The following is a 13140-nucleotide window of genomic DNA, read 5'->3' as shown; positions in this document are numbered from 1 at the left end:
AAATCATTGTCTCTCTAAAATAGCACATAACGGGAGCAGATGGCACAGCTTGGTCTGCGCCCCATTGGTAGATAAAGAGAGTGTTCGACTTGGAACCAATCATTTGCCACCCGCCTTGGCCAATAATAACAGGGCGCGCGACCAAGACACCGCGGGCGTCCTGATGGAAAGCGCGGGGCGCGAGGCCTCGTTATCACTTCCACAAAGATCCTCCGAGTCGAAAATTACCCCGTCTATTTCAGGCCTCTCCAAATAGCTCCTCGCTAATTATCTGCGCTGCTTTCATCCTCTGCGACGAGCGGGGCTGAAATCCGCACCGAGCACAAAAAACACATAAGAGCAAACTGTCACAATAAATGTATTCATGGGCTTTTGATTGGGGGAAAAGAGCCAGTTATTTCCATTTCTATTAAAATGTAGTTTGAATCCCAGGAAAGGAGGCCGAGCTAAATGCAGACTATTCCTTCTTTTCTGTTGTCTCTTTGTTCTGCTTTTTGTTCTGTTTTTAAAGGTTTGTGTCCTTCAGTGAGGCACACGGCATGGTTAATTATATTATGCGGAATGGAGGTTGGTTGTTTTCAGATGTCTATTACTCACCATATATTGGAAGTTTTTTGTTTATTGTTCAACCTTAAGCTTCTTCAGTCTAAAAGCACATCAGCTACAGCACACCGAGCAACCCCAAGGAGGGCAAAAACTGTCTCTGATTATTGCAGGAGTTTGAGAAAAGTCTGGCCCTTTCCTGATAACTTGTGAAGTCCCACAATCAAAGAAGACGTACACCCGCCGGAATGGACAGAAGACATGTTTTACGTCCGCTAGGGCTAGTTACACTCTACCATGTGTGAGGGTGAACCTTGATTGGTTGGCCCGATATAAAATCATTTTCTTTCCTGCACTTGGAGTCTCATCCCTACATCCCTTCTGAAAAGGCCCTCTGCTAAGTGCATACAAGGGTCTTGTTAGGGTGAATGTCCTGAGTCCACTCGATTTAATGTCAGGGTCGCCTTTAGTACTGGTGGTGCCTGGTAGACAATCTTTTTGGGCACCCTCAGTCACTACCACCTGGCAAAAGTGCCCCTCACCCCTCCATTGCCTCTCTCTCAGATACATTTCATTTGTTTTAAAGTGCTGGTAAAGACTGCCGTTACTAATTCACTCAGCTATCCACATAAAATACAGATCTGTACTTTGCAGCAGGCATATTAACCCTCTGCGCTACTTTACAGTGAGTGGAAACGGTGAGTCGAAACTGACCCTTGAAAAAAATCTGATATCTCTTTCTAGCAGGAACAATAAATCACAAAAGTTATCTTGACATTTTTATCGCTGCCTGAAAACTGGACGTACAAGGAACTCTGCAGCAGGTGCTTTTAAATGGTAAGTTATTGCTAAACACAGTACCCCCCCCTGAGGTCAGTGCCCACCTCCAGGTCACAGCCCAGTGCCGCTGCACCGGTCGCACTGCCCTAGAGCCGGCCCTGTTTGGTAGTTCTCAAATGTAACCATTAATCTGCCTGGTGATAATGAGTTTGATTATGTTTGCACCTGAGATTGAAGAATTAACAGCTTTTTGATCTAGGTGTTCACCGGCTGTCCAGGTTTGGGTTGAGCGGTGACACGCCAGTCAGTGAGCGGAGTGACAAGTGAAATCACATGAAAGTCTAAGGGGCATATTATCAAGTGCAGTATCACCGCTTTAGCTGCACTTTTTGCTGCTAAAGCAGCACTATTCTTATCGCCCTATTAACAAGGCGGCGCTAACATGCATTCGCGCATGTTAGTAGCCGAATTTCTAACGCTATGCATCTTAGTGATATACATCACTACTGAGATGCAAAGTAGTCGTACCTCACTAAAACAACATGGAGACAGTCGCAAACACAACTTCCCTCTATTACCAATGCGGCCCTGGACCCGCAAAGCGATAATAAAAGTCACGCTACCATGATTATCGCTGACATTTAACGCCTAATTAAAACCTGACAGCCATCTTGACAATGGGAGGTGGATTGTCAGGCTGAGTCCACACCTGCCTATTAGCAAGCTGTACATTAGCGCTGTGAAATCATTGCTGGATTTCACACGCTAATGAGGATTATCGCAGTCTATCGCTGGATTTCTTAGCGCCTTTGAGATAAGCGTTGATAATAACGCGCCAACTCTGCGATTAAATCCAGTGATAGAAAAAAACGCGCTAAGCGCGCTCTGCGATATTTATCGCAGTTTGTTGATAATATGCCCCGTTTCCTCAGAGGCACATATGTGACCCTGGGTGGAATCACCTGGAGAGGTTCTGTGGAACTTTATTTCAAAAGATGCTACAAGTTCCTTGATGTGCTTCAAAGGGTTGATATTTTTGGGAGGGGCTGTGTTTGTGGTGCATGTGTTCTAGCAGAGTTCTCACCTCCTTCCCAATTAACCACTCATTCATCCCCCATGCCTCCACAACCCACACCTTCGCCACCCGTCCAAAACGAGCCCCAAAAACTCAACCGGTTCCCTCTCCCACGCTTCTTTTCAGGGTGCCTTTGCTTTGTGAACGTTATAGGCAGCTCTACTTGAATTATGCAATTCTGCCTCCACAACGTGTTCCACATGATTATTAATTTGCCACATAATCCACCGCCTGCTTCATTATTTGCAGATTTCAGCAATAATTGGGTTTCTAGCTCAAATCGATCAATAGTTACTAAAATAAAATGGCACACATTGTACCTGAAAGTACAGACCCTTTGCAAATATTCCATGTTAACCGTTCTGGGCGCTGCATTTGAGTGCTGAACTGTTATTGATGAGGTAAAACTTTTGACCATGAAGTATAAATGACAAAATAGATCAATTATATTGGTACAAAGTGTGACATATTATACCACAAACTTTTCATGTTCTTGTCTCATAGTTTAGCCAAGTCTTCCGCATAATGTGGTCCCCATTGCTGCATAATGTCTCACTGAATATATGTAGCAGTGTGGAGAGCTTTACTCGGTTTGTGATAAATAATTGTTACCGCTAGGTGGCGGTGCTTTCCCATAGGTCTTACAATAGTTTCTATTAAAACAAGGTGATAAGCACTCGGTCATTCCACCCATCACTTTTTAGTATTCTTCATTATGAGGTCACAAGTTTCCCGATTCAGCACTTCTCGGAATTAAAGAAAAGTTGTGCAGCACTTTATAGGTGGGAAGGGGGTTTCTAAAGTCAAGTTAGCAGGACGTCACGGAGGGTACACGAAAAAAGAGTGGAGAGAGCAGAGGTGGAAGCGAGCCAACGGCGATATTGTACAAGAGAGCGGTGCCTCCGAGACACTGCGGCAGAGCTGGGGCAGGTCAGTCTCTGCTTGACGTGTGATGCGCTGACCCCACCTTCCTTTCAGATGCGTGTACCACAGTGTACCCATGTATGCGCAAGGTACTGTTCACCTGACAATGCATACAAAGTATTGCACTTCGGTACACACGGGTTCCATTGCCAAACCTCCTCAGCCTCCTTCCAATAATCAGGGTTCAGTGGACCCTGGTGCCACTGCACCTGCTGCACCAGGTGCTGCTGTGCTATCCACCTGGGGTATGCAGTGTCCAGTGTGCAGCACCAGTGTTCACTCCTGCACAGGACGCACTCGGAGTATGCTCGGCTCACTCACCCCCTCCCCTCTTCCTCACCTCCGCCCCACCACCACCACCCTCAGTTCCCCTCACTTCTGCTCCAAAACTTTTCAGTACTCACTTTGGGTCCGGGACTGCGGAGAGAGGCAGCTGGTGGACCTGGTGGCAGAGGGATGTGTGCCACCGAGGCGAAGAGCAGAGGCTGGCACCCAGCGCTGGCAGACTCAGGGCACTCCTCCCCCGCGGTGGGACGCACAGTGGTCCGCTCCGCGGATATGCGACCCTCCTCCCCTGCAGCGCTCCGACCCTGGGAAGATGACAAGCAACAGATGGGGGAATCCCCCCGCGCGTGCCAGCGAGGACCCCCGCCGGGCCCGGAAGGAGGGGCCCGTCCGTGACGTCACGAGGATGGGATTCCACCCGAGCATCCCTCACCCTCCTCGCAATTCAGGGGTTTAGAGGAGACTAGTTTCCTGTAGACGCCGAGGGGCAGAGCCGGGCGCTGCCAGTTGTGCCCAGTCTTCCAACCACTGCCAACAGGAACACCCGCCTCGAGGCACCGGCGCCCTCCTGTGAAGAGAAGCAGGTGCCGGGGTCGAGAGGGGGCTTCAGATGGGATGGGGAGGCCCGTTAAGAAACAGACCCTGTCTAGCCAAAGTGCGGAAGGTGTCTGTAACAAAGCGTTAATGTAGCGCACGTTGTTGCTGCCAGCACGTCAAGGCGCTGTTCTGCCGAATGGGCTGATTTCAAGAGGCCGCGAAGTTGCACTTTTCTGAACGGATATTTTTTTTTTAATCGAAGAACTTGTCGCGTGAGTTCGACGTTGTTACTCCGCCATCGTCAAGCTGGAACCTCTGGGCGCTAACTGGAAGAAGAAAGTACCAAGCCATGCTATACGGGCAGCAGCGGTCTAGTGCCAAGAGAGGGGGGTGCAGGCGCCTATATATCAAAGTTTATATATGTATGCTCAGCGAGTTAAACGCTGTAAGATCACATTTGTGTGAGCTCAAAGTGACAAACTGGATTATTGGTAGGGTCAGTGTGGCGTTTCATTCTTCCGCGGTTTGTAAACTGAGCACAGTTTATTTGGGCGCTAGTTGTTCTCACCCAAAGGATACCGGCGCGTGTCAGGGTCCTGCGATGCCGTCTTAGAAAGATGGAACCACGACCTTGGGAGAGAGGATGTGGCCTTATGGCTAGAGGTGCCGACTTTGGAGCTGGACCAGGTTCGAGCCTCGGCGTCAGCTCAGCTTCCTGTGATTCTGGGCAAATCACTCAATCTCCCCCTGCCTACCAAAAGTGAATATGTCATTCAGGTCGGGTTGGCGCTATATAAATCTGAAAAGAAACGACTTTTAGTCAGACATGTGCTTTGTCACCAGAATGCCTCGTTGGCTTATGATGCGGAGTTATGTTTGTATTTGCATGTATATTTGCATACATGTTCTGTAATCAATCATGTTATAAAACTGTATGTAAACAGTTTTCGTAGCTATGCACTTTAAGCTGTGTCGGAATCCCAGCCCAGCCTGTCACTTTTCAGATGCCACCAGGGAGGACAGGAGAGGCGGGTTCTAATGACATCTGACAAAGGGACGCTGAGTGGGCGTGGCCTGGCAAAGGACAAGGCAATATGTTCATCAGGTGTATTTCGGATGAAAATATAGCCTCCAGCAGGTTGAAGTGACTTTTTTCCCCAAAGAATACAACTGAGCAGCGAGACGCATTTTTTTTATCGCATCAGCGCTGAACATGTATTTTTGAGTGAGTTTGTTTTTTATACAGCGTAATTTGAAATCTTGGCTAATCATCATCAAGTCTAACAGGCCGCCTACAGTAGTAATAATAATTAATATACGCTCCACTGGATGGGGAATTACAGTGTGGAGTCGGATTGACCAGTCCTAAAAACCAACAGTATTCCCCAGGGCCGGTTCTAGGATTTGCGAGGCCCTGGGCTAAAAGGGACCCTGCGAGGCCCCCTCTAATTTAGATAAGTGGCCCCTTGCAAGGAGACCATTCACAGACACTGTGGGGGGCCCATTGTCCAGCATTTTGGCACCCCCACAGTTTTAACTTTTACTCCACAAGCATTTCTCACACCTTCAGTCCGATAGGTGTGAGAATTGATTGTGGTCTAAAAGTTAAAACTGCGGGGGCGCCAAAATGCTGGACAAATTCAGACCCTCCAGGATTTCGCGATTTCGCGATTTGCCGCGAAATCAGCACTTTTGTAAAAATGCCGCGATTTTTACAAAAGTGCCCGCGAAATCGGCACTTTTGTAGAAATCGCGGCATTTTTACAAAAGCCGCTATATCCTGGGGGGGTCTGCCTATACTGTGCCTGCTTCTGTCGGCCAGTCTGCAGAAAGACGACGGAAGGGAGAACTGCTAGGGTCACTTCATCTGCTCGCAGCCCCTCTGGATTTGTCGGGACAGCGACGACTAGCTTTAAAATAAAAAAACACAGTATCTGAGTGTACCGCTAATAGCTATCATTCATGAAACACAGCAGGTGGGCAGCAGACCCCTCAGTCCGGAATCAACTTTCTTGAGCTGGGCCTCACCTCCCGCTGTTCTACACTAAACACAAGTCAAGGCGACAGGATTCTTTTAGTCCAAACTGTGATGTTTTACACAGCGAGATAAAGTACTCAGCAAATGGGTGATTTCCCGGGCGTCATTGTGCTGGGTAAATCGGCTCCACTGCTATCTTTCACCTTTTAATGCCGCAGGTGGGACGGACCTCTAGGTAAAATGTCTTTCAATCTGCTGTGTTGCCAATTTTAAAAGCGGCTCAGTTTTAGTTTATAAAAATGGTCTCGAACTGAGAAAATGTATAACAGCTTCCAAACCGTTTCTAAATACCTGTCATATTATTTGTGCATGGTTGTGCGCATATAGTCTTTGGTTGTGTAAAGAAACTTGATGTTTTTAAATTAATAGCTTTTGCATCTATTGATCTAAACATTTTAGAAATGGTTAATACAATCTGCGTCAGTGGCGTGCACCCTTGTACTCCTCCTTAGGTGCTCAAGGTCTCTTCTTAACAGCTCTAAAGTAAAAATGTTTTAAAAAAAGCAAAAACTACAACCCCAGCATGCTGTTGCTAGCAAAACGCCTAGACCGTTCTTTAAGGTGTCATATGTGGCATAGGCCTTTCTGGCAAGGTCTGTTAATTTGCATGTGCAGCAAGTAATCACAGTTTTTCAATCTGAGAGACCATATTCTTGAGGAAACAAAGTATCTACATTGTAAAGAAACCAAATATACATAGCTTCATGTTGCTAAATAACTAAAAAAACTAAGATATCTGTGTTTGTTGTAGGAAAAATGGCCACAAAAAATGCCGCAAAATTGCCGCTAAATTTCCATATTTGTGCCACTAAATTTGCTAATCCATGCCGCTATATCCTGGGGGGTCTGGACAATGGGCCCCCCACAGTGTCTGTGAATGGTCTCCTTGCAATTGAGGGAGCGTCTCCGTCTCCCTCCCCTATGCCTCCGGACACCACCCATGAGGGGCCCAGGGAGGGGGCCCCCTCCAATGGACCTTAATTGCAGGCGACACCTTTCTTTGTAATAGATCGTCCGGGAAACTACAGGACACATCACCAGTGCGTGGCCCCATGCTGGTGGGCTGAGTGCGAGGCCCTGTGCAGCGGCCCACGCTGCCCATGCCTAGCGCCGGCCCTGGTATTCCCATTACAGAATCGGTGCTCAGTTTATGCTGAAAACATGGCATAGGCGTTGCCCTCTTGGACATACGTTGGACACCTCTGGTCTAGGGTAGCCATTAAGGCAGGACAGTCCAAGGCACATCCCTAAGTCACTGTTGCCCAAGCACCAGGAATGCTGCACAACATGGCTAAAGTTAACATGGCCGCCTACGTCATTCAGTTGGAGCCCACACCACACTGAGCTTGCCTACAAAATTGTTCAGGTTTTTTTTTCCAGTTGGTTATCCTAGTTGGATACATAAGTAAAACTAAAATAAAAAGGTGCAAAAGGTATTTTTTTTAAGCGAGCGAACTAGGGACGTGGAACCAACACAGAAGAGAGGTGGAGGGAGCTCTGAACCAACACGGGAGACTGGGGGGCGGGAGCACAGAAGCAACACGGGGAGTTTGAGGGTCACGCCAAAGCAATACAGGAGGTGACGTGAAAGGAAGAGGGGAAGGGTTGGAGGGGATGCAGAAACAATAAGGAGGAGGGTGGGAGAAAGGAGGTAGCAACATGAAGTTGGGGGAAAGCAACACAGAGGGCGCAGGTTGGGGGAGGCAATGGGGAGAAGCATATGGGCGAGTGCAAGAGGAAAGGGGCTGGGTAAAGTGGTTACAGAAACACAAAGTGCAGTGGGAGAGACATGCTAAAGGGAGACGGCTTAAAAACACATGCACTCCCATGGAATATTTAACACACAAGAAAAAAAGCCATGCTTGAAAAGCAAGCAGTGGAAGCAGCGATGTAAGCCAATCAAAGAGATTGTAGAGAGGCAAAGTTCCATGGGAGGGACAAACCACAGATTTAAAAGCTGGAACACAAATAAGACCCAGGCAAATGAGAGTGACAAGGAAATCGAACCAATAGTACACAATAGGGGGTTCCAAGCCCATCTAAGTTCTTGGGAAGCCACAATATGTCTCACAACAGACAGCACTTGCACTTCTAGTAGACTTGACCTAAAAGGGAGCTAAATTATTTTGGACTACTGTTTAAAGTTTCTGGATGTCTCTGCATCACCGGGAATACATATTCCAGTTTAGTTTATCCTTCCATAATTCACTGTTATTTAGGAGTTGCCTGCAGTGATGGTGCACCAGGACTACAGCCACCAGAAGGCACTGAGCTTTTAACCCCTCCCGCGCTCATGACGAGCTCAGCTCGTCATGAGGCACGGTGGCGCTGTGCTCATGATGAGCTAAGCTCGTCATGACCGCCGCGGCGCACACACTCGGGGCTAATTCCCCCGCTGTGCTGAGCGTTCCATTAAAACCGGCGTGGTGAGCACAGCGCCACCATGCTGCGTAACGAGCTGAGCTCATCACGAGCACCGCGGCGCTGTGTGCGCCCCCTCCTCCCCCCAGCACAGCAGGGGAATTAGCCCCGCAGGGAAGGGGTTAAATGGAATCCCAGCACTGAAAAATGGTTTCACTGATGACATGGAGGGCCTCATTTACAAGGCCCTGCGAAGCCTGGAACGTCTCTTCTAATGATGGTTCGGAGGTGCACACTGCAGGGCTATGTCTACAAGGCCACGTAAAGCCACCCTGCGTGGCTTTTCATGGCCCTGTAGATATGGACTGAGGTAGAGCAGCGCAAGTCGCTGAGTTGCCTCTCCCTGCGATAGGGAGGCGTGCCATGGGCATTACGGTGGGTGTTCCCACGCAACACCCACAGCATGTAACACACTCCCAGATTTACTAGATTTCGTCAACCTGGGAATGCATCAAAAGAAGCCTCTTCATCGACGGCGAAACATGAAGAAAAAACATTATCTCTCCTTGTTTTTTCCTCTTTCTATGTGTGCTGCATTCTGCAACACACATAGAATGGGAACATCACCTCTATTGATTGTTTCTGTGCATGAAGGTGTATGGAAGACATTTGTGCATCTAGCACAGGGGGAAAGGACAGGAGTGTGCAGTATCTCATAAATACAGCGCACCCCGGCCGTTTTCTTTTGGCAAAGGGCAGCGCAGCAGGAAGGCTTGCGGCGCTGCCAAATGCCAAAAGATTGTAAATGAGGCCCAGAGCCTCCTGCCACCTTACCGTTACTGTGTCTGTGCGACCTGCCTCTCAAAGCTACGGCTGGGATGGCGGGAGATGGGAGTGCAGCGTTACACCAGGCTACTCCAGCCCATTCTTTATGAGGTACCCCAAGGGCCGGATGCAGACTCACACTCGTCCTCCTGGTCCCCTGGTCCTCTCTCTCATCTCTCCTGCTCTCCGTGAGCGCTTTGAGAAGGCCTTAGGCTTTGTTACAGCGCTATCATAATAATAACATGGGAGATGCAGGGTACATCCATACAGGGAAGACATGCTCACCTCATCAAATTCCATCCTTGGGTAAGGCAGCCGATGACTTCACCAGATTCATGGGATGTTCATGCTGAGGAAAAGAAAAGAAGTGCAGGTGAAAAATAATGTCATTCAGAGCTCTCTTGTATTCAGGGGCTCAAGCAACACAACATGTTAAAGCTTTTTTCGAACTGTTGTAGCTCCAGTTCTCAGACTTGTGCTTATTTATTCACGTTTACATTTCACTTCATGGAAAATCCACCCGTTTTTGGTTACAGAACACTGCCAGTTCACTGTAGTTTTTCTGTTACAGGAAAACAATCATTGAAGAGACACCTCGTCATTAAATGTAGGAATTACCTATTGACCTTTGTCACTTTAGTAATGCACAGCAAGGTGTCGCCAGTATTCATGTACAGGAGTCTGCAGCATGGAAATGTGTGCGAAGAGACAAAGTTGGGAATATGTGAGTTTCCGAAGCCATCATTGCAATCCCACGCCTCTCTGCCTTTCCCCTGCCCTTCTGATGGACTATCTCGAATGGAAAAGTTTGCCGGTTTGATGGACTTTCTCTCAAGCGTTTGGAAGTTCAAAAATGAGGATTTTTATAAATCAAGATAACCCATGTAGAACTATCCTAACTCTGAGGAAGGTCGGGGAGAGGGGGGAGGGAGCTAAAGGGTAGGGGGGGGCGAGGGGGGTCTTTTCCAGTTCTGATGGCGTTTTGATGGCAGTCCCCGACTTTTAAAGGATATCGCTGCAAAATTTTAAAACATTTTTTTGAACGTCTCATAGACATCCAGCAATTCATGGGAGCTTAAGCCAAGTGTTGTGTTTGCGTCACGCTCGTCTCCTCTTATGTGCACATACTGTGAATTAATGGTGTTTTTGTCTGTGTTCCTGTCCCAAGGATTGGCGGTAAAGGTTGTGTAGATGTCATGTCAGCATAAACTACTTCTCATCATATACTTGATTGCAATTAAGAAAATGGTCCACCAATTGTCGATTAGGCAGTTTAAGTCTAATTCTCAATATAAAATTTTAAAGAGTGCCCCGCAGTGTCTGGTGTTACAAGAATCCTTTCTCTATAGGCACCCTTATGACGATTTAATGCATGGCCCATTGTGTGCTGTGCTGTGTACGGCACACACTTTTGGTAGCCAATCATAACAAAGTAACTGAAAAGTGCAATCTACCGACTTTATTTATTTTACTTTGTTGCATACTGCTGCATAAACCACTAGATAGGATCATACACGTTGCAACTGAAGAAAGTTAGAGTTCAGTGAGTGAAAGGGAGTACCTGAACCGACTTTCATCGTTGTTACAAAATGCCACAATCACATTTATTCACTTCAAAGCAACAACGCAAAACAGGTCAAATGTTTTTTTTTCTTTTAATTTCCTGCTGTTCGGCTGTGTACTTGTGCACAGAAACTGTTGCTCTGCTGCCCATGTAATGTGTGTCATCTACAGCTTTTTAGACAAAAGAACTGTGCATTATGGGACATGCATTTTGCTTTAACATTAAAAGTATGGGCTTAGAAATATCTGCATTCAGAATGCTTTTGGCCAAAAACGTAGGACTGACTGAAGATGTAACACATATCATAGTCCCACTTCACAGCTAGGCAGGCGTGCCTGTGATGAGTTGTGTGCCCCTGAGTGTTAGCTGTCTAAATCAGCGCCTCTAAGGGCCTGATTCTAGTGGTCAACACACTGGATACAAGTACAAACTCCTGTTATCACACATCACAATTAGGAGCTTGTTGGAAAACATGACCCCCCCCCCCCCAAATATTCCCAAGGTTAATATCCCGAGGTCAAAACCGCAGGTATTTACTGTGGGAAAAGGCCCAGAAAATGCCAGCGCATGTAGATGTTGGTGCGTTTAGACAGATTTCTCAAGTTTCCAGCAGCTCATGTCATGCGGGTGGAATCTTGCAACTGTCTTGTTCTGCCTGCATGCATGTGTGTTTCTCTGTAATTTGTGTGCTTTTGTGTGAATGCACCATACAGTTTGCTGTGCTTGTGCTCTATGGGGCACATAATACTGGCGTTTATTCCGTTTCTAAGCACTCCCCATTTTTTAAATTAATGAAATTGAGTTTTTATGGTATTGCATCAATGACCGCAAGATCAAGCATTTTGGTCAAGTAGATAAACCAGGATGGTCAGCTCTACGTGTCATAAACGTAAAACATGATTGCAGATGTATGTCCATTAGGTATTAGGGCTATATATATATATTTTTTTAAATAAAAAAGTCTTAATTTATAGATGGTGGCATTTTGCTCCTAGTAGAATGCTGCACACGCACACACAATTAGGATATTATTTTACTCACATCACCAACTTTATTGGTGAGTGAGGTAAAATGTTTCTTTAATTCTACCTATATAGTTTCTGGATGTGGTGCACATTCCCTTCATAAGGTGCCCAGATTGCTCAATGGCAGCATCCTTATCATGCTACCCCCTACACGCAATGCCTAGCAGCACATGCAGTGGTGACGTCAATGTCCAGTCTTATTAGACAGTGTTTGATACTGAGATTTATCCCAAGCATTGTAAACTGGACAGACAAGAAGACTATTGGAGAGATATATTGATCTGCTCAGAATCACCCATTTTGGTAAAGCAGTGTAGCCAAGATTCCTCCTCTAGGGTCCAGGTTTCAGAGCCACAAGGCCTTCATCCTATGAAGTGTTACCTCAGCAAGGAGTACATTAATCGTATATTGAACTAAACTCCCTCGTTGTAATGTTTCTTTACTCTTTCTGCAAAAATGACCCACAATTTACCACAGTCTCAGTTTGAGGATACCGCAATAGATAACGTTTGTTCACATTAACCTCACAGTCCTACACACAGCGTGGTGCATGGGGATCTTCTATCAAGTGCAACCTGGTATTGTTGGATTTCTGAAGAGGCCTTTGAATGGTCAGGCATGAGTGAAAACAAGGCATCGTAAATTGGAGTACAGCTGCCTACGTGTCAAAGGGCGCAGAATGCATCATACCCGAGCCTCCCCTCTATAATGCATAGGTGCCCCACTCAATTGATTCAACTGAAACAAAACAACACATCAGCTGGCATTTGCAACAGTTCCTTAAATGCAATTACATGGCCTGATCACCGAGTTACTGGTGGCGAGGAAACATCTTTGTAATTTAAGGCAGATGTTTAGGAGACCACAGAATTTCCCAGAAGCACTCACAGTTCGATTCAGTAAGGGGGCGCTGAGAACCCTGTAGGTGGAAAAGCTTTTTTTGACAAGGTGAGTTTTAGGCAGTTTTGTAAGCGGTTTGTCGGTTGGAAAAATACAGCGCCCTACCCAGAGTAAAACATATTTCCCAAATGCCTATTTTATGAGGAGCAACTTTATCCATCCTGGCTCTTTAGCCAATATGTAGCTTGGTTTCTTTGTATTAAATGTGTGGGCCTACGTGTCCCAGAATGCAAAGTGCAAGCTGGGCCCAATACGTCAGTTACATGCTAAGAGGAAGTGAAGG

At 46.7% G+C, this 13140-nt stretch overlaps 1 protein-coding gene across 2 annotated transcripts in view; it reads right to left on the bottom strand.

The window, feature by feature from the left end:
* Positions 1-13140, bottom strand: part of EGFL7 (EGF like domain multiple 7) — a 62669-nt gene that overhangs the window by 41776 nt on the left and 7753 nt on the right. Inside the window, exon 3 of one of the 2 annotated variants that reach the window (XM_078641923.1) lies at positions 9654-9717. The gene's annotated coding sequence lies outside the window, so the exon portion shown is untranslated. Of the gene's footprint in view, positions 1-3726; positions 3855-9653; positions 9718-13140 lie in introns of those variants that run through there. The other variant, XM_078641924.1, reaches the window with a different exon arrangement.

This window comes from Lissotriton helveticus, chromosome 5_1, assembly GCF_964261635.1.
Source record: "Lissotriton helveticus chromosome 5_1, aLisHel1.1, whole genome shotgun sequence".
NCBI lineage: Eukaryota > Metazoa > Chordata > Amphibia > Caudata > Salamandridae > Lissotriton > Lissotriton helveticus.
Note: the sequence above shows the minus strand (reverse complement) of the source record. Positions and strands in the feature narration are given on the sequence as shown.